Raw genomic sequence first — 25,012 nt, forward strand, 5'->3', positions numbered from 1 at the left:
CCCTGAGATTTAAAAGTCTTTCTTCTATTGAAAATCAACAAAAGCAGATTCTAAAACTTTTCAAGGCCATCAGATGAGGCAGTGGAAAATCTTTGTTTGTCTTTGATGAGATTCTTGAATTAAGACAGTCATGACATTAAACAACTCAATGTTCTCGGAGCAGATATGTAAAGCATGCTATAGGGGCATTGAAAGAATGTAATCTGATCGTCAAGCTTGATAATTCATATTATTGATTTTGTCCTAAAAGCTTGAAGATTAGACAAGGGACATCAAAAATCACTAAAATGGATCTGTAGAAGATTTTCCAAATATATTGCTTTATCTTATTCAAAAGTCCATCGCCCCAACACCCCCTTCACTCGTCAGCACACTTCATTAGCAAAGTAAAGGTCATTTGGACAAGAGAATCTGCCAATCACATAAGGAGACAAATACAGGAATAGTGTTCAATTTTAACACCTTGACTGCAAGTAGAATTAAATGACATTAGACTTGAGCATCGATGAAAAGGTTCAATTAACTGAGTTTGTGAAGCAGTGAGGAAACAGTTTAATTACAGAAAGGAGCCACGAAATTAATGAATTTTGGATGTTATCTCGAACTATGCAAAGATTTTATGAATTTTTAACAGTTCAGGCTAAATAAAGTCTTCTTATTCTAGTTAAATCTCTATATTTAACATTTCATCTGGCAGATCTCGAATTGCAAGATTTTAATCAACCAGAGAAGTCACAGATTTTTTTTTATGTTATCACAGCATTGTCTAATGATTTTTGTTCTGTTAAATGAAGCAATGAAGAATTTGGTTTGTGTTTTGCATACAAATATCCATACCTATCATGCGTTCTGTTCATCAAACAGTGAGCTGAGGCTGAGATGACAAGTGACTTGCAGTATTTGGGTCAAACAAAGTGAGCTGGAAAAAGTTCTCCATCACTCCATAATCAGCCCTTTGAATCAAATACGTATAAAACCCATCAGCTGCTGGGCTGTATACTGCCTAGTCGTTATTTCTTCCACTACCTCCACACCTTGTGGCCACATTGTGAGGGAATTATGAAAGGCCATGCTGTCATAAAGGAACACTACACTGCCCAAATACAAGATACATTTTTTTTTTTAAAAATCACTTGTTTAGTAGATACAACCCTAATGAAAACATGTATGCACTTAATTATGCATTTTTCATTTTAGTTAAATCTAAAAACAGTTTGTAAAAAAACTGCAGATCTCTTGTCTGCTGTGTTTTCAAGCCCTTCTTTTCTAACCCAGCCCAGACTTTCTGTGGCTGTCCAATCACAGAATTCCCAATACAGCTCAATGAGAAGTCTTTGCAAGGCAGGTGCTCTGGGCAATTGCTGCCTCTTGAGTTCAGTACAAATAAGCTAACAGAAACAGGAAGTAACAGGACCTGTTGTCAGCTTAACCCCTTAAGGACACATGACGTGTGTGACACGTCATGATTCCCTTTTATTCCAGAAGTTTGGTCCTTAAGGGGTTAAAAAACTGAGGGGGAGGAGGGTGCCAATTTCTATTGAAAGCTGCACTTTTTCGAAAGCTAAAGTGCTTTAGGGGTCTGGAGTGTCCCTTTAAACTAAATGAGCAGAGGTCTTATTAGCAGTCAGTATGGACCTCCAACACCTGCGTATCACAAGCTGCAGCAGTAAATAGAGAATGAAACTGCAGCCAGCAAAAAAAAAAAACACTACGAACTTATGGGGGTAGCTTTGCCAAGCCAGACTGGGTGGCTTTTCTTTCCTAGTTATGTCCTGGTCTTAGTTCTGGTGGGAACTTTCAGTTTTAACTATCCATCCATATACAGTATCTCTGTGTTCTGAAATCAAACATTTTATTTTATTTCAGCGATGGTTTTGATGATTTTGCACCAAAATCCAGATGAGCGCGTAATGAAGCATAACGAGAGTCGGTTGGCACTGTATGCCTTACTCATTAGGTGCTGCAGTGGTTGACACATGAATAGACACCAGAAGAGTGCATGTTCTCAAGTTCTCTGGTGTATTAGGGAACAACCTTGTAAAGCATTTTTTTCTCTTTTACACCTTTCTTAGTTCTCTATTGGATACAGCATGAAGATTTATAGATCAGTTGGACTTGGGAGCTTAACTTTAAGGAAGACAGACTCTATATAGGATTTTGTAGCTTGGGAAGAAGAGAGGTGGATTTCTTCGATATTACCTCAGATTCTTGTAGTCCTCTGTTTCCATTTTGTTTTAATGTCGGGCATCTTTTTTTCTTTTCTGCTAATTTTACTTTCAAAAAATTGGGACCTTTGAAGCTGCACCTTTAGTACACTAGTCTAAATTATCTTTATTTATTTTTGTATTATTTATTTTGGCCTGAAGCATTACAGAGAAAACTATACATATATTCTTAGGCGGGATAGTTCTGTATATGGAGTGGTGTGACATGGGTTTTACAGATACATTTTAGATCACAAAAAAAGTTACGTTTTATGATACATGGTGGGCTAAAATTCGTTTTGTGATTTCACTTATTCAAATTTCACACTCTGTTTTATTTTTCTTATCTTGGTTCATAATGAAACTCAAAGAGTTAAAAGGCTTATATTTCAAATGATCCATTTCAGGTGCCTGGCATTCTCTGTGGCTCTATAAGGGTTAAGTAGTTCAAATGACGGTGTAGAATCAGAAACATTAAAGTGAATAACATCAAGAATCCTGTTCAAATAAAAAAACACAAAATAAAATATATAATATGTATCTGCTCAGCGGTAATGGTATAAACCCATTCTAATCTATGAAAGCATTTAGTGTATCTCCAGATGTTAGTTATTTAGTGTTTGTTTGCCGCAGAGTTCATAGAGAGGTCAGTATGTATTATGAGGCAAATATTGTACTCGGTTTGCAAAAAGCACGAAATCCACTTAATTGCAGGGCTTAATATGTTGTGCATTATTGAAGGGGTTTAAAAATAGTAGGACCATTTTAGAAAGCAGTGGATAAATGCAGCCTTAAAATATATCTTCCACACCTCAGCTGGGCTGCAAAGAAGAAACAACGAAATAAATTATCATAAGCTCCTGTTTCACATCTACTAGTAAGCTGCTACAGATGTAAAAGAGATAGTGTCCCATAGTACATAGGCTGCTATAGGCTAATAATACAGACTTTGGAACTCAAGCAGTTCAACAGCTCAGAAGCTGGATGATTATAAAGCAAGCCATCCACAGAAAGGGCAACGTTTAAGGTGCCAATGATTAACTGCAATAAATGCTTGGTTTATAGGTGACATTGGATTGGCCAGCTCAAGTACTCAGGTTTCTTCTCTCACCAAAAGGTCACCGGAGAAGTTCTCCTCGTGTTGAAAATGTAAGTTGTTGAGAAAGAGCCTTCTTATCAAGCACAATATGTCAATCACTAATCAGAGATTGCAGGAGAACATCTAAACCGCTTAGCACAAGCTAAAACCTCACATATTTTTAAAAGAACAGTTTAAGCACCAATACCACTACAGTGTGCAAAATATTTTAGAACATGTTCACATCTTACCTGGGGTTCCCTGGGTAGTCACATCCTGCCTCCACTACAGTTTTAAGAGAGTCAGAAGCCCAGTGGTGCAGGGCTTAGATCTGGAGAGCTAACAGGAGCTACTAAGCAGGAACTTTCTGAGCTTACTGGCTGCTTAGAGGAGACAGGGGCTGTGCCCAGGTCAGAAATTAAAAATTTATAAAATATAATGCAATTAAAGACTAACAAACCACAAATACAACAGCAATTATTGATCAGTGTGCAGCGCCCCTAGATGTAAAGCTCATAATAGTTATACTTACCTAAAGTCCTCCATCATAGCGCAACCATGTCTTTTAACTCCTAGTGATATATCCACCAGCCTATTGGTAAACTCTCACACATGTAAAAGACCACAGGATCCAATTTGACAATGCCCAAGAAGATTCATATTACCCATAATCATCACTAGTATACAAATGCATTAGTGGAGAAAGGGGGTAATACTGCAGATTGGAATGGAGGTGCAGATTAAATTTATGGAGCAATAATAAAATCATTATATGTTATACTTTTTTAAACCAAGTAAAATTAAAGATAAAACTATAAAACTTAATGTAACTGAGATCTAATACACAAAGTGTACCTAAATTGCATACCTCCAATATACCCATTTAAGATATATAATACCCAAGATATCAATCCTACGAGTGCTGTAAAACATCATCACTTTCAGAGTCTAAAAAAATAAAACTTAATGAATGTACTGCATCTGTCAATTCTAAAGTATTATGATAAATATGCATTTGTTCTTGATTGTTAAGACATTGAAATGAAATATCTTCATGAATTGGAGTGTATAAGTAATAGCACACATGAAATAGCAATTTCAAGAAACACTCATTGTATTGGCTTCACAGATTTTATGCATTTCTATAAGGATTTTGTTTCTCATATGCTGGAGATGAATTAATTTATACAGAGTTGTAATATCTAACGATTGTGATCCAATTAGCTTATGTAAATAAATCATCAACAAAAAAGGAAAAAGACGTATCAAATCTAATGCGTTTGCTGATTTTTCTACAGAATATCTGCTCTGCATCAAGGAAATAAATAATGTACATTTAGGTATAGTTTATGATGATTTTTTTTTTTTTTTTCATGAAAATGTCACTCATGGCACCAATACACTATTCATGATTGTTGAGCCAGGTTAAAGAGACACTCTAAGCAAGAAAGCAACTTCAGCTTAATTAAGTGGTTTTGGTGTATAGTGCATACCCTTGCCCACTACTCATCACATTCGATGGGCGATTGACATCGGGCAAAGAGGATTGGGCTGAAGAAAGAACTTGGATTTATTGATGGAATGAAGGTGAGGTTTGGCATTTATTTTTTATTTTTATTATTTGAGGGGAGGAGGGGAGACCACCTCAGAAAAAAGGTTACTATAACAAAAACAATATTTTATGAATGCACTTAGTTTTGATTGCAGCAACTGTTTAATATCTGCCAGCATAGAACATGCACCAGTTTGGGCCAATCTCCTCTCCTGGAATTTCCCCTTATTGAGCTTTGAAAGTTCTGGCTTCTGAGCTATAACTTGTACTCTATGCACCTTAAGGAGAGTTTTATCAGAAATGCATCTGTGCCACCAATCTCCACCTACCCATTGCTCAGTTTCTGGCGACAAGTGCAAGTTTGTTCTAAATAAAAGAGTCAACTCAAAATGTGAGCTTGAATTTAGCTTGAACTGAGCTAGACAATGCCAGACAGTTCCAATATGCGAATTTACAATTTCTTTTATGTAGATATCCAAAATATTTTTGTTTCAAAATTACGATATCATGAGACCTATACATTAAGTGTTATGGCTTGTAATTCACACAATTGCTCTAAAACCTCAGTTTTGTTTTACAAATTAATACATCTTACCTTTTCATTGAAGCTGATATGTCTTTAATAAGAAAGTCTTGAATTGAGGCACAGTGAAAGACATTAAATAATAACTTAGAATGCAAAAGGCACAAGGTAGAGTTTTGAAGAGACTGTTTGAAAAATAAAAAAAATATATTCATTTTCTGAAAGTACATTTAATTAAACAAACTTAGTAGGTAACATACAGATCTACTTTTACCCTTACCAGCACAAAATACTAGAAATACATTAAAATAATTTACAGTGATCACCGGGCTGTGTTCTTATTGTCTCTTGAGTTCACGTTGGGAAGCTTTTTCGAACATCAGAATTGTACTGGGCTTTTTAGAAATAGTTAACAATATCCAGAATCATTACAATGCATACAGTGTAGCGAATTTCTTTTCCTGTTCACTCATTGTGGACAACATGAATAGATTAGGATACAAGGAGCACAGTTAGGTCTCTGGAAGAGGTTGAAGGACAGTAAGGAGAATGAAAGTGTTGAAATATAAAACTTGCATGTCTAACAAGTAGCTTAGAAGTGATCTGTGGCATGCAACATCCTGATTTCTTGGTAATCATTCTGTGTAATACCAAGCCTTGGCACACTCATTGCATTCCAAATATCGTTGGAGATTACATTTACTGCATATGTGCTTGGCGTACAGCTAAACATTGAGGTCTCTTGCATGCCCTTTTATTTTGCACTTTGTCTTTATTGTACTCGGGAGGTTTAAATCAACAAATAAAATGGAAATAACTAAACTCTAAAGATAGCGATAACTGATCTTGTAAAAATTCTCCGAAAGAAACTCAGTGCTTTAACTTTATGGTAATCATCAGACTCTACCACCGGAGAACTGGCACCCTTCCTTGGGTCACCTCTAATGTTAAGATGACAATGTTGATCTCTTAAGGCAAAACATAATAGTGCGTCGTGTACAGATTCTGCATAACAGAGTTTATAGAAATTGCTCTGATATTTCAATTGCTGACATCATTGCAAACCTTTAACCTTATCTTGCTACCAGAGGAAGAAAATATATGTATCGCCCTGTAATTTATCGTGAAATGCAATGAAGATTGACTTAACTCTAATGTATGGATTTAAACGTTTGATTCAGTAGTTAATGCACGCTATGAAAAATGGATCAGCATATTCATTAACATTTAAATGTAGTTTCAATTAGTACTCTGTAATTTTCTCATTCTGAGTAGGTGCTAATTGACATGTCTAGCTATTTTTTAAATGTTGTGCATAAAGGATGACATTTAAAATGTTATTATATTTAAAATGCACATACACATATGTTTTCCTGGTCAATTTTTCTAAACGTTTATTTTATTTGATTTCAATATAATATTTGGAATCTCTAGATCAGTGGTTTCAAAATTTTGGATGCATTGGAGATTATTTTCTATGGCACACCCATTTGTTTCTTAGCCTTCATTGGCAGCTTATAACCATCACATTTTGTTGTATCCTTACCTTATAGATACATATCTGTATGTAAACTGATTTGATCATTCTAGTTGTTTGCCAGATGGGAATCACAGTTTGTAATGTGACATTTATAGAAAATAACATACTTAAATAGGGACTCTTATTTAGTTTGAATGCATGCCATTGAATACATAATTGACATTCAACTATAGTTTGCGTTGACCATTTTTCATGAGATGCTCAATTTTCTTATAAATATATATTAAAGATTTAGCAAATTACATTATAAATAGAAACAATATTTAATTTCTCCACTACTCTCTATGCATGGACTATGCTGTCTGCCAGGTGCAAAAAAGGGAGTTTGTAACAATGATTGACATGGATCGGAGAATGTAACCTTACACAAGAAAAATGTTGTCCATGAACTTTTTAGGTCAATGTCTAATCCATGAATATAAGTTGCAATGTTGAATTGCTTGAAAAATTTGTAAACACTTCTAAAATATATATTTTTTTCAGCCTGCATTTCATATGGGACTAGATTACATTTCAACTCGCAAGAAAAATATATATATATTTATTCGATTAAATTCTGTTTTCTTTTTTCTTTCTTTTTTTTTTAATGGATTACTCAACCGCGAACTGTTATTCTGTACATGTAAACAGGTCCTATTCATTATTATTCTTGTAGTCCTGCTTACCTCATCATAATTCCTAAAGTTGCATACTTCAATATCTTCGCAGTGGGGTGCCTGTTCGATTTATCTTTCAAAAAGGCTGCAAGAATTCTAAGGCAAGCCAATTTACTTAACCCTTAGCTCTGTCTTCAGGCAGTTAAAAAAAAAAAAATGTGTCGGCTACAATTCAGCAATGCTCCACAATCAAGAAACCTGACCTATCGGTAATGATTTTTTTTTTCAAACAAATAAATAAATATATTGCATCTGAGAGAGACTGTGATAATTCTCTTAGATATAATAAATGAATGACGATGTTGCTTCCGCGACATGCAGTACATATTTATTTCCTTAAAGACCTTGACTGTGTAACACTGGGAAATACATTACAAGCATGTACACCAATTTCTTAGCTTAATGAGCCTAAGAGTACCTCATGAGCGGAAATGAAAGGCAAGAAATAAATGTATTAATGTGTGAATTGACATCTACTCACCCAAAACACTTTGTGCTCACAGTGATGTTCAAAATCACCTGCTATATGGTGAATTGCTTTTTGCGTTGCACATGACTGAATGTTGGCAGTACAGTATTTCATTTTACAAATGAAAACGAATGCACAAGGAAAGGAACGGTTGCAGGCAGATGCTGGTTTTATCTATGGACAACTGTTTCTTATTGTATTACAGAAAACACACTGGGATTGACTTGTTTATGAAAACAACTTTATGCAAGAAGGGTGTTTCTACGAGTGTCACTTAAACGTGTATTTTGTAATGAATCATGTCCAAAAGCCAATTGGTATTCCTGTTGGAACCTGGAGGATTACTGTGGAATTAATCAGTTAATACTATGTGGGAAGTTGACAACCAGTGAAATTCGAGAAAATCCTTTCAATGATTTTTTGATTACAAGGTCAAAGAAAAACGAGACCAAACTAATAACTTTGACAAATTTGAGAATACACTGCACAATGTATTACAATGTGGGTATTTTAGAATTCTAGATGTGAAATGCAAATAAATAATTATTCTTAATTAAAACCAAAGACAATTAAATACAAATTACACACATATTTATACGAAAGTTTATATTAAAATCTGATGGTGAATCTTAATATTATACTCATGAAATATGGTTTAGCCATATGAAAATGCTTAGTAATTGTCATAATCATTTACAACTGGATAAGCAGGATCCTGTTCTAATTAGTGTCTGTAGGCAGGGCCAGTGTAAGGATTTTTGGGTACACATGCGAAGATGATTTTAGCAAAAAAATATATATTTTTCACCTGTGTGCCTCTTAAACCGCCTTTTGTTTTTATCCCCTTTAGTAATTGTCTTACCCCCTTTATTGTATCTTCATACTCAATGATCTCAGCCAAGGAGGTGGGACCAGCCACTTGGAGAGCAATGCAGCATGGAAAACAAGGTAAGTTAACGCACGAGGACCAGGGTACTACAGCATTAGGAATACACATTTTTATTACTAATACTATAGTGTTCCTTTAATTTTGTGTGTTTGTATTTGCTTTTGTATGACACAGTCAAGCTACAGTGCTGCTTTGAAGGATTACTAGTTAAGGATTAGTAAGAGATTATGTCTTTTGGCTGAAAGTAACAAGTTGAATTGTTAGTGAGGGACTCACCTGAGAGGTTTACTTCACTGTAATGGCCATTTTTTAAAGTGTGAACTCAATAGATTTTAGCCTCTCTTTAACCTAGATTGCTATCACTATCTGATTATAATATATATACACTGAACAAAAGTATAAACGCAACACTTTTGTTTTTGCCCCCATTTTTCATGAGCTGAACTCAAAGATCCAAGACTTTTTTCTACGTACACAAAAGTCCTATTTCTCTCAAATATTGTTCACAAATCTGTCTAAATTTGTGTTAGTGAGCACGTCTCCTTTGCAGAGGTAATCCATCCACCTCACAGGTGTGGCATATCAAGATGCTGATTAGACAGCATGATTATTGCAAAGGTGTGCTTTAGTCTGGCCAAAATAAAAGGCCACTCTAAAATGTTTTGCCCTGATGAAAGCTCCATGTGGGAGCTGAAACGTTGACTTTTTAAATGGATTGAATAAAAGTAAAATTTTATTTGAAAATCTCTATAAAGTCCTTGGAGTGCGGTCATTTCTGATATATATATATATATATATATATATATATATATATATATACATATATATATATATATATATATATATATATATATTGAAGAATGCAAATATGTATGATATCTGGGAGCCAACTCTAGGAATATTTTTTTTTTAGTGTACCTGGCAGCTTAAGCTTAACTATAAATGCATGAAGATGTTTCTCTATTTTGTTAGCAGAGTTACAGTAAGCCCCTTTTAAATTGACCTTTCAAGCTTAGTAGTCATCATCAAAGCAAATTGATGCAGGCACGAGTTATTGTATTTTATTGAGAATGTCTTTTTGCTTTATCAGGATAATTTGACAGTAAAATGATGTTTAATAGACAATGTATGCCTACTTCTTTTGTTAAAGAAGGCTTCTTAGCCGAGTGGAACTGTTCAACAGCAAACATTAATCAATATATCGTAGATATTTTCCAAGAAATGAAAAAAGCCAATTTTAAGTATAAACCCCCACACCTAGCATGACAAAGTGTGGGGTCTTCCTAAACATATAAAAATAACAATTAGACAGGAGGGCACTCTAATAGAGTAAATTGTAATCAACAAACAAAATAATATAGTGTATAGGAAATAGGTGCTCACTTAGTAACTCTATATCCCTAGAGTCAAAAAAATCCAAAAGTACTAAATGGCAAAGGAGCACACCCAAAAGAAAAATCCAACAATGTTTTATATATATAGTCAGTACATACTACATACTCCTGAGACCTAAAAAAGAAAATATCAATAAACCAGATCCAAATCCACTCTCCCAACACTGTGTGCTAAATCACTTAACAGAATAACACTTATTATACAAAAAAATCTATGCAAAACATTGAACATGAAAAGCAGAAAATTAAAATGGACAAAGTCAAAATGAAGAAAAAATATTCTACATGCTTAGACCAGCATACAAGGTAAATAATATGTATAAAGCAAATAAATCAAAGTAAAAATATAAATGTAGAAGGCTAAGAAAAGAGGGAGATACCACAGGTGACAAAAGAAAAAAAGGATGAAACCCTTAATGTTTTGTGAAGAAGCCTTTGTCACCTTAAACATATAACATTGGTCAGGCCACCTAGTGCAGCCTGACCGAGTATACATCATACCAGAATAAAAAATAAACAAGCAATATAGGCGCTAAAAATAGAAATATATGGTGCAAATATATAAAGGTAGAGCGGCACCTAAAAGTGCATAAGCTCAAGAAAACACTGTACAAAGAATATAAGATAAAAAAGGTGCGCTTTACCTTTAAAAAACTTTTATGTGCAAATTAGTGCATTTAAATAGTGCAAATGAGGTGTCTATACAATATAATCACACTTAATGTAATCAATGTGCAAAATTGCAAGTGAAAAGGTGATAGAAAGTTCAAATGGTAACTTACTATCTATTAACAGGAAAACTTGTCTCAGAAAAAATGGCAATCATAGGTTCCCAATAAGAGATATGATATATAAAAGAGAAAAAAACATAGCATAATACTGTATGAGGAATATAAAATAAACAGAAAATGAGAATGAAAACTCACAAAGGAGGAGCAGTAAGAGTCTGCTCAAACTTCTCCAGCACGTATTCCACAATATGGAACTTGGATGTAGATAGACAGCAGGACGCCAGCTGAATAAAAACAAACTTTATTACTTTCACAAACAAAAAGGGCTTCCTTTACCACATAGAAGGTCAGTGTCCCATTTAAAGCTGAAACAAGGTGCACGCCAAACTTTTCCGCGGTCTCTGCAGCTTTCGGCACTATCTCAAAACACTTCCGGGTTCGGAGCTCCGTGCGATCACGTGATAACGTGATGACGTCGTGTAAAAACGTGATGACGCGTTTCGCCTGATCGGCTTCCTCAGATCACGTTCTGATGTGGCTGGTCCTGATTTTTAAAGCCCATATTGTGGGCGTGGAGATGCTGAATGAATAATTGAAGTCTGATACAAACGGGGTAGATCCCCTAAATGTCTATTTGGAGAAGTCCCATACATTGTGCCAAATACATGGAAATATAATATAGGGTGGTACTACTATCACCCCAGTTAGTACAATATTGCAGTATTTAATGAAATAATGAAAAATGTACAATATGACAAAAAACAATACCAACAGTAAACCCTATATCAGCAGAGGATAAAAAACCTGGGCACCTATATATATATATTAAAAGAAACAGTCTACTTAAAAGGAAAGGGGATATTACACTATAATAAATAAATAAGTATAGCTAAAAATGCACCTACTACTCAAAAGGAAAAAAGAAGAAAAAAAGGAAGGGAGAGAACAATTAATATCAGAAAAAAATATAAAATATAATATTCATAAAATAAAATTATACAAATCAAATTCAATATTAAGACCTTTAGGTTCAAGAGTATCTAATGTGTGAACCCACTTCATCTCTTCTTTCCCTATATGTTGAATAAAATTACCTCCTCGCCATGGTTTTTTAACAATTTGAATTCCTAGAAATGTAAGGCCACTAGGGTCTTTATTATGATATTTTTTGAAATGGGCAGACACACTATGGTGGTCTATACCTTTGCGGATATTATTCACGTGTTCATAGATTCTCTTGTGTAGGGGGCGAATGGTTCTGCCTACATATTGCAGTCCACATGGGCATATTAAAAGGTATATGATATTTTTAGTAAAACAAGTAATAAAATCTTTGATAGTATACTCTTCTGTTGTGTATTTTGTCTTAAATTTACTAATTCCCTTTACAGTATTATTTTTACTACACTTGCACCCTGCACATTTACCGCATGAATAAAACCCTTTTTTATTTACACTTAAAAACGTGTCAGGCTTTTCTTTTCTTGGATGATTAAAAGTCAAAATTTGCTTTAAACTAGGTGCCCCTCTAAAAGTGATAAACGTTTTTTCTGGAATAATTGTCGACAATTCTCTATCCTTTCTTAAAAGGTGCCAATGTCTATTAATAATGGATTTAACTCTTTTAAAATCCTGGTTAAAATCTAAAACTAAAGGTATTTTGTCAGATTTATCTTGTCTTTTATCACCATTATTCTATTTAAATACTAATTGATTTTGTTCCAGCTCTTTAGTTCCATCATATGCCCTATTGAATATATCTGTAGGATACTGTTTTGGGGAAAATTTGTCTATCACTATTTTTGCTTGTTCCTCAAAGACATTCTGTTCAGTGCAATTTCTTTTTATTCTTTGTAATTGACCTTTGGGGATATTATTGAGCCAAGGAGTGTAGTGCCCACTGTTGTATAGCACATAGCTATTTGCATCTACTTTTTTGAAAAAAAAATTTGTTTTTAAAATGCCGACTTCTACATAAATTTCCAAATCTAAAAACTGAATATTCTGATCGCTAAAAGAACTACTAAAATGAAGGCCCCACTCATTCTGATTTATTTTTGCTAAAAAGAATTCTAGATCCAATTTTGTGCCCTTCCATATCAAAAATATATCATCAATATATCTATGGTAGGAGACCAGGTTCGTCCCCCAATCATGGCTGGCGTAGATAACTTCCGATTCCCAACCTGACATAAATAAATTAGCATAACTAGGGGCGAACCTGGTCCCCATAGCTGTACCTTGTAATTGTAAATAAAATTTGGAATTAAAATTAAAATAATTATTTTCTAAAATCCATCTGATACTATCTATAAGAAATAGGATATGTGTATTGCTAAAATTACCCGATCTTTCTAAACATTCTAGAACCATTTTACACCCCTTCTCATGTGAGATGGAGGTATAAAGTGCCGTTACATCTGAAGTTACTAAAAAATATCAATTTTCCCATTTAATACTTTTTATAATTTTAATTACATCCGTAGTGTCCTTAAGATATGATGGCATTTCCTTAACTAAATTCTGTAACCAAATATCTACATATTTTGAAAGGTTCGCTGAAATGGATGCAACACCGGACACAATCGGCCTGCCCGGTGGGTTCTTTAAATCTTTATGTACCTTGGGCAAGGTATAAAATACAGGCACTCTAGGGAATTCAACTAACAAAAACTTATACTCGTTGTCATTTAAAATACCTTCGTCTTTTCCTCTATTTAGCAGGGTCTCTAGTGAAGATTTAATTTCTAACGTCGGATCTTTTTCTAAAACTTTGTATATCTTTATATCCTCTAATTGTCTATGGCATTCTTTTAAATAGTTAGTGGTATCTTGGATCACAATACTGCCCCCCTTATCGGCGGTCTTTATTATAATTTCTTTATGATTTCTTAGGTTTTGTAGGGCTTTATATTCATTAAAATTTTAATTTAAATTGTGTTTGTGTTTGCATTTACTTAATTTATCAAAATCCTCAATCACAGATTTCTCAAAAAGGTCTATGGCACTTGTACGATAGTTCCTCGGATAGAAATTGGATTTATTTCTTAAATCAGTATGATTATCACTTTTTCTAGTATCTGTATATTTATTGATTGAAAAAAATCTCTTTAGAGTTAGCGTTCTAGAATATTTCAAAATGTCTATGTAAGCTGAGAAGGAATTAAAATTTTTACTGGGGGCAAATTTCAAGCCTTTGTTCAAAGTTCTAATTTCATCACTATTCGGAACGAAATTAGACAGATTGATTACTCCCTCCAATTGGACATTCTTCCTTTCTTTTCGTTGTTGTAGTCTTGTTCCTCCTCTACATCCTCTCTGACTCTCCTTCTTTTGAGATGAGAGAAGGAAACCTTTCCTCTCGTCCTCCCTAAAAAAACATTCTCTCTTGAGTCTGCTTGATCCCGTGACAGAGCTTCATATTTGTTTGATAGTGTCAAATCCCTGTTTCTATGTAGAGGACTTTTGTTTCTTTCAGATCTATTATAATGCCTATTTCTAGATTCCACTTTCTTCCATTCATTCTCCTTACTAACTTCTGGAGTACTCCATTTGGGATTGTCCCATTTTGGAGTATCTGAACTGTCTATTCTCCTCCTGTTGTATCCATTTCGTTTAAAATTTTGTTTAAAATTATAGTTATTAGGGTTACTAGATCTTCGATACCCATATTTACTATTCTCTCGATCATTATAATTATTTTGATGGTAGTTTCTGACTTTTTTATATTTATAGTGATCCATATCTCTTTTGTACTTTTTATATTTCATTTGTCTCACCTGATCTTCTAATTTATTGAGATTAATTTTGGTGGATTTGGTCAGTTCCTCATAATCTTTAGTCTCAACTGCTGGTTCTAATACTTTTTGTATTTCTTTTACCTCTTTATCTAAGTCAGTCAAATTCTCACTTCTGCATAGTATGACTATGTTCATCATCTCCATTGAGAATCTTTCAAGTGCATCGTTCCACATGTTTACATACTTTTGATTTTTATCATTTTCAAATGTAGGAGTTTTGGAGAATCTGAGACCCCTAGGGGTAATTTTATCTCTCAGATATCTCTCTAATGTGGCAATCTCCGATTTGTATTTAATTTCTTTGGCTAAGATTTTTTCTAGTTCATTAAACATAACCTCAATATCATCCTTTCTGGAGAGATGAACACTGTCATACATAGCTTCCTGTATATCTTCAAAACCACATCTCATATTGTCCCGATAATCAAAAAGTGACATAGTGAAATAAGCAGCCTTGCTTGGTAAGAGCTATACACAATAACAGAATAGTATACATCATACGTCATCAAATTTAACTGTTTTACTGTTTTTATGGCTGGCTGAAGTAAGCTTCACTGATATGTCAAGTAGAGGGATATTCAGATAGACATTGTTTTGTTGATGTAACATACTGATCTTTATAGGGGCATTATAAGGAGTTCAGTGTTGTGTTGTGATGCCCTGATTTTATATAAAATGCTTTAGAAGCCGTTTGACAAAAGCCTTGGCTCTCCACAGCCCTCAAAAACCAGAATCATTAATAATGTAGAAATAACACTCCTGTATTATCAGATCAATAGTCCAGAATGTAATACCTATATGTGGAATGCAATGTACACTAAGCAGGTACAATATTAAATCCACCTGCATAAAAAAAAGGCAGTGCCTCTAATGCTGCCAAAATGGTTATGATGCAGCAAGGCATTCAATTGACAAGACCTCTGAACTTGTCCTGTGGCAACTGGCACCAAGACATTAGCAGCATATCCTTTAAGTCCTGCAAGTTGCGAGGTGTAGCCTCAATGGATTTGATTTATTTTTCCAGCACATACCACAGATGCTTAATTGGATTTAAATCTGGTGAATTTGGAAGCCAAGGCAAGACCTTGAACTCTTTGTCATGTTCCTCAAACCATTCCTGAACACCAGTGTCATAAAGGGTGTACAGGGTCTGCAACAATCTCTAGGTAGGGAGTACGTGTCAAAGTACCATTCACATGAAATCCAGGACCCAAGGCTTCCCATCAGAACATTGTCAAAAGCATAACACTGCCTCCACCAGCCAATTTTCCTCCCACAGTGCATCCTGGTGCCCTCTTTAAAGTTAAAGGATGCGCAACACCAGGCCATCCCCCTGATCTAAAAGAATACATGATTTGTCAGTTCAGGTAACCTTCTTTCATTGCTCTGTGCTCCCAGTTCTGATGCTCACACTCTATTGATGCCTCTATGTGACAGTTAGAACCTATTTTTGAGTAGTTACTGAGGAATCATCTGGTGAAGCAGATATATGCTAGAAGGTAAATAAAAGGTTGACTGAAATCCAGGTTTTAGAGTCCCAGTGATATTTGGGTGCAGTTACTGACACACAATAACAACTCAGCACTGAATTTACTAATCTTGATCACACACAGAAAACACTAGACTTGGGCACTTCAGAAATTTTTTGTTTCGTATGAATGCATTTGTACGAAAAATTAATTTGTTGTCAGAACCGAAATTTGGCCATTCCTCCATTTGTTTTCTTATGAAAATAGTTCGTTTTTTTTTTCGTTTTGGATAAACCCATTCGTTCATTCAGCGCAATTTAATTGAACCAAATGAATAAAACATAAAAATCAGTTCCATAATCCCTAAGTAACGAATAGCCTGAAGTGAACAAAGTAAAACCATTTGTTCCAAATTTCGTCCATTGATCTCACAACATGGCATTGAACAATGTTGTATTTCCCTGAATTTACCCCTAAAACTCCCAAAATAACTCCCGAACCGCCAAATGCCCGAACGCTATCAATCACATGAACATTTATTGACACTATTAGTAAACTCCCGAACTCTCACTATAGCCATTAATATACTGAATTGCATTGCAAATGCAATGCATTGCATTTTGCTTAGTCTCTTGGCCTCGTGAGTCATCATGCTTATCTTACAGGTGGGAACTGGCAACACAATACCATTTTAGAAGGGAGTGGGAAAGTATCCAGTTAAATAGGCCAGACAAAACTGTAAACAAAAAAAGTATCAACCCAAGGCAATCCTTCAGTGCAAAATCTATCCAGATATTCTATAGGCCAGCCATTCAGCCATTTAAGAGCTCAGCCAGCCCACCACCCTGTCAGCCATCTTAGGCACTGACATGCTTCACTTACAGCCTGAACCTTCCAGAAGTGGCCATGTCTTCCTCAACTGATCTAGGTATGGATATAGTGGAGGGGGCATTGACCACTCTGGCCAGGAGCAAGTAGAAGCAAGTGGGAGAAGCAAAGGAAAGCAGAGGCAGCCCAGGATCTTAAAGGCAAAAAAAAAGTACGCAGAGAACTTGCAGATGAGAATGCAGTACTGGTCACCAAGTTGTGCCAGTACTACCAATGTCTTTTTGGGGGAGCAGCCAAAAACATTTCTCGTTCAAAGAAGAATAATCTGTGGAGGAAGACTGTGGCAGAGGTGAACACTGTTGGTGGGAACAACTGCACTGAGTATGTGGTGAAGAAACGGTAAGTGCATATTCCTAAAAAATAATGTTCTTTATTCCATGTTCTTTGAAGCTTATTTTTCTCCTCCATGTGCTTTTACTGCACATGCCCACCATTGGCAACTATGCTTTTAAAGATTGTCAGTGTTCAAGCTTACATTTTCAATGGCATCCCTGAATGGTTTCAGGACTGCCACTAGCTGAGCGATCACTGTTCAATCGTCTCTAGCCAGTGGAGAACGAATACCAATGTACTGGTCTGATGCCAGACTATGGATTGCCCTCTGCTGCTCTAAAATCCTCTCCAGCAAGTGGAGAGGAAGGGGCAAATGTGCACTAGTAGCAGGAGAAAAAGGGGGACTGCTCCCTGAAGAATTCTGACTCTCCGCTACTATCTTCTTCTCACTCTCAGGCTCATAGTCAAGCTCTTCATCAGTCGGACTAAATTCAATTCCTCCAAGGTTGGGGGTAAGACTGATATCACCTCCAGGAATAATAGGACTAGGAGCCGGGGTAGCATTGGCAATGGCAACCACTCATGTGCTGATGTGCCATTGTCAGTGGTAGAAGCAGGCACAGCACTGGTGGTGGTGGAAGTTGTGGTCTTGGTAGGGGAATTAGGAAACAGCCTCTGTGTACAAGAAGGAAGCTTCTTAGCAACACGACTCACAGGCCTGCTTGTGGTAGAGGAAGATGCTGGAGGCAAAACACGCTTCATCTTACTTATTGGGCTACTCCTACTGCTAGTTGTGTTTTTAGTAGTAGTACTAGCCATAGTACTCACCCTAAAAAGCCATGCTGGTTTCCCTTTACCATAGAAAAGACTTCTGGGCCTTGCTGCACTATTGCCTGCTATTGGTGCCTTTCCTTGACCAGGATCTTGCACCAACGGGCCTGAAATGCAGGGCAAAGACTTTGGCCTTCTAGGCCATGAGTCTGACATAGCGGCACTACTTGACTGCTTAAGCTGACGCATAGGCTGCGTACTCAAACTACCAATAGTTGTGGTGGTGGCGGTGGTGGTATTGGTGGTGGTGGTTGCTGACTGACCCTCCCTCACTTTACTAGTGGATGAACGTTTAGGAGGATCCATTTAGAATTTTAAAATAGTAAGAAAAGAAAAGAATTGAAGAAAATAAAGAGATAATGTAATGTAGTGTTTTTAAACTAAAGTTTTTATTTTTATGAAAACTTATTATTTGAAGTTTTGAACTATGCTGATATGTAGATTAACACAGTTAAAAAAATATTTTAAAAAAATAGGGACTAGTACTGAGGCAGATGTCTTCAATTTAGTGCTTTCTGAGAAACTATGCAAAACTGCACTGTCTGCCAAGAGCAGTCTGCCAACAAGTGCTGCCTGCACGACTACTGCAAACAGAGTATGAAAAAATGTATTAGTAGAAAGTGTTTAAAAAATGGGTTAACTAGAATTTAGATTACCATTATTTAAATTAGAAAGAACCTACAACTTCTGCTAATACTAAAACTAATAAAAGATGTACTACAGCTACCTTAGAGCTTAGCTTAGGACAGTCACACAGTTAATCTATCAGTAACTAAAATAAACCAAATACAAACAGCAACCAGTTAGCTTCACTGATTGCTGTTAAACAAACACACTAACTGAACTAATAATCAGTGAAAGAAAATTAATTTCTTCACAACAGCAGTCAGAACAGTTTACTTCACCGCTGATGCTTATGTGAGCACAAAATTTTTTAAAAATAGACACTAAAAGTGTGAAAAATTGAAAACAAAAAATAGACTGACTGGCTAGTGTGTTCTGTTCTAACAAAGCACAAAGAAACTGTACCACAACAAATATTATATATTTTAAACTGAAGTTAATTCTATGAACTTAATAAAAATGTTTTAATTAAAACTGAAGATTATTATATTAACTTAATAAAAAAAAATATTACTTAACTTTTACACTCACTGCCTGCAAAGGAAGCATACACAGTCAGTGAGTGAGTGACACAAAAATCAGTCAGTCAGTCACTGTGACTTTGTGCTAGTAGTAGTTGCTTTACTAGCACAGATTAAACTAACTTTGTTTGGACTGGAGTATAGATTCGCTTAAAAAAATAAATAAAACCCAGTCAAACACACTTAGCTGAGACTGACAGAAAATTAACTTTCTCTATCAGCACTCAGAATGAAATAGCACTGCAGCAACAGCAGCACCTCTGTGAGATCAATGTCTAACAAAAAACAACTGATGTGGCTTTGCTGCTAAAAGGACTTAACAGCTAAACTATATTTATTTTCTGCTATGCTAACAAACTAGTCTACCCCTAGGGCAGTAGCCCTCAAGCCCGCTAAGCTAGAGTACTTGACGGATTCTACCTTTACTATAAATCTAAATCAATTTAAGCTAATTAATTTTGATTAAATAAAAAAGCTGAATTGGTATAAATAGTAAAGCCTGGTTGCTGTAGGCAGTAAGCAAGCAGGGAAAGCAGGCACTGGCAGTGCCAGCCAGGCACCGTGTTTCACCATCAAAACTCAGTCAAAGAAGGGCAGAGAAAAATCCTCTGCCTGCTTTTATATTGCTTTTTGGTTATTCTTTAAATCCCCACTAAAGCACTCACCATTGAATAAACCCCTACAGCATCATGTCACAGGAGTGAGTTGATTAGACAAATGAAAATCAGCTGACTCACAAACCCATCTACGACACAGCATATACCATTAGGTAAGCCCCTACAGCATCATGTCGTAGGAGTGAGCTGATTGGACAAATGAAAATCAGCTCACTCCCAAACCCATCTACGATACAGCACGTACCATTAGATAAGCCCCTACAGCATCATGTTACAGGAGTGAGCTGACTGGATAAATGAAAATCAGCTCACTCCCATACCCCTCCTCTTTGTTTCATACAAGGCATCCGAATTAACGAATACACGAATTGAGAAAAATTTGTTAATTTGTTAATTTGTTTCTACCATCCCCATATGCTAAAGCAATGCATTGAAAAAGCACGAACAGTTGATACAAATGCAGTAATGATTTGTTCGTTCGGTGCGCAAACGTTGTTCGGCTCACTCCCATTATTATTTCATCAGTGCATTCATATTGCTCATTCGCCAGTTTGCATTGCAATACGTATTAAACATATACTTTACAGACAGTACACTGCCTGTCTGTAATTAAAAAAGCCGAACTAGTGATACGAATGAAGGAAAGGCACATTCATTCATACGCTTTTGTTAGTTCGGCTCAATCCTATCAGATTTCATTGGAGTGAACAGAACTAACGAATAAAAGAATGAATATATTGCCATTCGTTCATTTGGTTACTAGTTTGGCTTTTTTCATTACACAGACAGTGTAATACAAAAAGCCGAATTAACAAACAAATAAAAGGCTCATGGAAGAATTTTGTTGGACACCCATTCGTTTGTTCATTAATTCATTTGTCTAGCCATTCGCTATTCGGTATTCGTACGAATGGGTGAACATGACGATTTTCATCGAATATGAATGCCCAAGTCTACAAAACACCTAATTTCACACCTCATTTGGTTGTCACAAATGTCCTCATTTGGTTGTCACAGTTCCAATTTCACCAATTTTTAAACTAATGAAGAAGGAAGCAACTAATATTCTTCCTAAAGCTGCTGTGAAGATAGAAATATGATATTTGGTTCTTATTCTCTACAATGGAGAACCCAGAAACATGCATTCTGCTAATCTTTTTTTCCCCCATCATTTCTTTAATTAGCTATGGTTAGGGTTATTAAATCATAACTGAGAAAACAACAGAATCAAATAAGTGTATTGTATTGTACACAATTCACACAGGAAAACATGAAAATACTTCAAATGAGACATAGCCATTTCATTAATATTCTGTTCCTACTGATGACTGTGTATCCCACAAGAAAATAACATTACAAACATCGCACACAATTAATGGTTAAAGTAAATTCAATTTTGCATGTGTCTGTTCTGGGCATCCTCATTAACATCATTAGTCAGTGCAACTCCCTTGCTGCAGCATCACCATAGACTTCTATAAATTGTCCTAAGTAAATATTCAATTAGTGCTCTGATGGGTTATTATGTTTGTTTGAGTTTGAGAGAGAAATGAGCTTGAGAGCTAATACAAGGAAGGAAGAAAGAAGTGAGAATGAGAGAGCAGGCAAAAATAGAGAGAAAGAAAGACAACATAAGTGAAGAAAAAAGGGAGATAGAGTGGAGAGAGAGGGAGAATAGTATTATCTTATTCTAGTCCAGAATATAATAAAAATAGATAATAAAACTTTACTCAACAAACTAATGGCTCTATATATTTTTTTCTTTTAGCCAAAAAGCTAAGAGTTTGGGGCCAAATGTATGCATAGGGCACAGCTAATTATTGAGTTCAGGTGTTTCAGCCTCACCTATTTTTAAATAGAGTGTTAGACCATGCGCACACTCGCTGAGCAGGTGTGCAAAGTCCTGAAGTGTGTAGCGCATAAGATTCAACTGTCGTCTGTCACATCAATTACTGCAGAGTTCTAAACTGCCTCTGGAAGCAATATCAGCACATGAATGTATCAGGAACTTCACAGATTGGGTTCCATGTTTTTATAGCTGTAAACATGACTCAAGCAATTGACTAGAGTGCTGTAAAGAACAATGACACTGGCCTCTGGAACAGTGGAAATATATTCTCTGAAGTGATGAATAAGACTTCAGTATCTGGAAGAACAGAAAAGTGTAGCAGATGACAGGAGAACATTACGTACTATGCATAGTGGTTAATATGAATTGTGGTGGAGGAGGCATAATGGTCTGGGACTGTTTTTCAGTGCTTGGGCTAGACCTGTTAGTTCCAGAGGAGGATCATCTTAATGCTACAGGACACAAAGATACCTAGTATCCAAGTTTGTGGCGATTGTGACTGTGCCAGTGTGCACAGCATGAGATTAATGAAGAAATGCTTTGATAAGCTTAGTGTGGAGGAACCTAAGAGGCCTGCAGTCTAACCTCCGCCTCTTTGAACATCCTTCCCAGAAGAGAAGGTGTCTTATTAAAGCTAAAAAGGAAGGGGTGGGGAGGGCAAATCCATATTGTATATATGTCCATGGTTTTGGAATAGGATGCCCAATATGCATGTGTGATGGTCAGGAATTCACATACGTTTGGCCATATAGTATACGGTCAAAACACGTTTCCGTATAGTGTATACCATTACCACATCCTTGTCACCAAAGATGCTTCTTTGCAGTAAACAGTTATGTTAACAGATCTGTGGACTTATCATTGGTCAAGTGTGTATTATACTCAACTTCCAAGTAAGGTCTCGGAAGACCAGACTGTTATGTTTAAAAAAAAAAAAAAACTCTATTAGTCTATAATTAATTAAGTGTTGCTCACATTGACATTATGTTTTATACCTGGACATGCTAATATGCACAGCAATTTGTTACGAGTAACTTTTTTTTGAAAACTCTTCCAGGTAATCTCATTGTGATATAGCACATGATCATAGTTTACTGTGCTAGATTTTCTGATATTTTGTGTGTATAATCTCCACACCACAACTTGCAGGGATTTATGTGATAAGGGCCTCTTCCTGGTGGGGGGAGTCTGAAACTGCAAGCAAACATACTAAACATAGAGCGAAACGTTCAGGGTGTTCAAATTTGTTGCTGTTTTTTTATGTGTTCGCATATTTTTTTATGCATTTACAATAGGGTGTAGTTTTTACTTCTTACATTTCCTTTTAACTTTGCTCAGTAGATAAACATTTAACTCTAAAATATTACACTATTTAGTTTGCATAAAGATGACATATAATACACTATTGTCAGGGTACCTGAAGCCTCTACCTCCGAAAGAGGTAGAGACTTAGTAGTTTACTCCTCCAGCAGGTCGGCTTCCTCCATCCCTCGCGGCTCTCCTAGACACTCTCACGCCGGCCGCGAGGGATCCGTCTCATTTTATGACGTCACGCACGCTGCCCGACGTCATGACGTCAGTCCGGACCGATCTGTCACTCAAGTGACTGGAAGCCACTCAGGACTCGTCGGAGGCGGGTATACTCACTGTAACCAGGGTATTTAAACCTGTTTCTCCCATTCACTCATTGCCCTGTCGTGGTTCTAGCCTGTCTAGTCACACAGTGCTCTGGCGATTTCAGTTATTCCTTTGGTTCCGACCCGGCTAGTTTGACTTACTCTGTTTCCCTCTGGTATCCTTGACCCGGCTTGTTCCTCGCTCACCTGTCCTCTCGTTCCCTCGACCTCGGCTTGTTTCTGACCATTCTCTTTACTCTCCGTACGTTAGTCCGGCCATTCTAAGGTCCGGTATACGTACCCTGTCCTGTTTGTACTTTGCGTGTTGGATCCCTGACCCGATCCTGACAACTATCAACCAAACAAAGACTATTAAAGAGATAGAAAATCTGAAAATGTCAAACTGAGATGAGCATTAAATATTATATTATCCGTATGCTGATAAACAGTGAGAAGGGGGTTATACATATGCAACATTAAGGCTAAATATAATAGCTTTGGCATCTAAGGTTGAGTTTAGCATTTGAAGTGCAGTGAATATTGCAATACACATGCTGGGGCCAGTGGGGGCTACTTGTGTTAAACATAAAGAACTGTGATATGGATGCCATTCAATCTGCATAATAAATACAATATGTAAAGTAAATGCTAAGATAAAATATTGCAACACTACTGTATACAATAAAACCATGTATCTTTTCATACATAAAAACAATGAAACATCACAGAGTTAACCTTGTTATTATACAAGCGTTCATGAACTTAGTAAAATATACCAATTCGCGCACACGTACAGAAAAAGTAGTTATAATATTATGAATTAATCATTATATCTTTTGTTGCCTTAATTCAAATTGACGACCTCTGGAAAGTAACCCTAAGGTTTTAACATTATCATGGAATGTACTGTAACAGATAAAGAAATGAATCAGATTTGGTTAAATCAACTGTAAAACAAATCAATAAATCAGTAATAAGGAACGTATTGGGTTACATTTTTACATTTAATTTGTAAAATCACCATAATTCATATTTAAAGGGACCCTCCACTGTCCATATAAGAAATATAATTGAAATTACTGTTTAGTAGATACACTCCCAATTAATTCTTATGAACTGCAGCCTTTGCAAGCCCTTCTCCTTTTTCGCCCCTCTGAAGGGCTCCTTCCATGCACTTGTGCATTTGCTCATGCGCACCTGTCTGTTTTGTCTGCACATAACGGCTTGTATGCACACGCACACCAGCAGCATAGTGATCTGAGGTCTGGAGGTCTGAGGCAAGCTGGGTTGGGGGTGGTGGTGGGGGGGAGGGGGGCAGGTGTGCTCAAGTAGTAGGAATGTCAATCAAACATTGTGTTTCATTAATTATTTATAAAAGTGTTGATTTCTAATAGTGATCAGCACTTTTATTAACTGCCATTATTAGTGAATAATTATCACCCAAAAAGCACTTCAGCTTTATGTGTGAGCACCGGTCCTCTAAGCAGA

This window comes from Pelobates fuscus, chromosome 9 (assembly GCF_036172605.1).
Source record: "Pelobates fuscus isolate aPelFus1 chromosome 9, aPelFus1.pri, whole genome shotgun sequence".
NCBI lineage: Eukaryota > Metazoa > Chordata > Amphibia > Anura > Pelobatidae > Pelobates > Pelobates fuscus.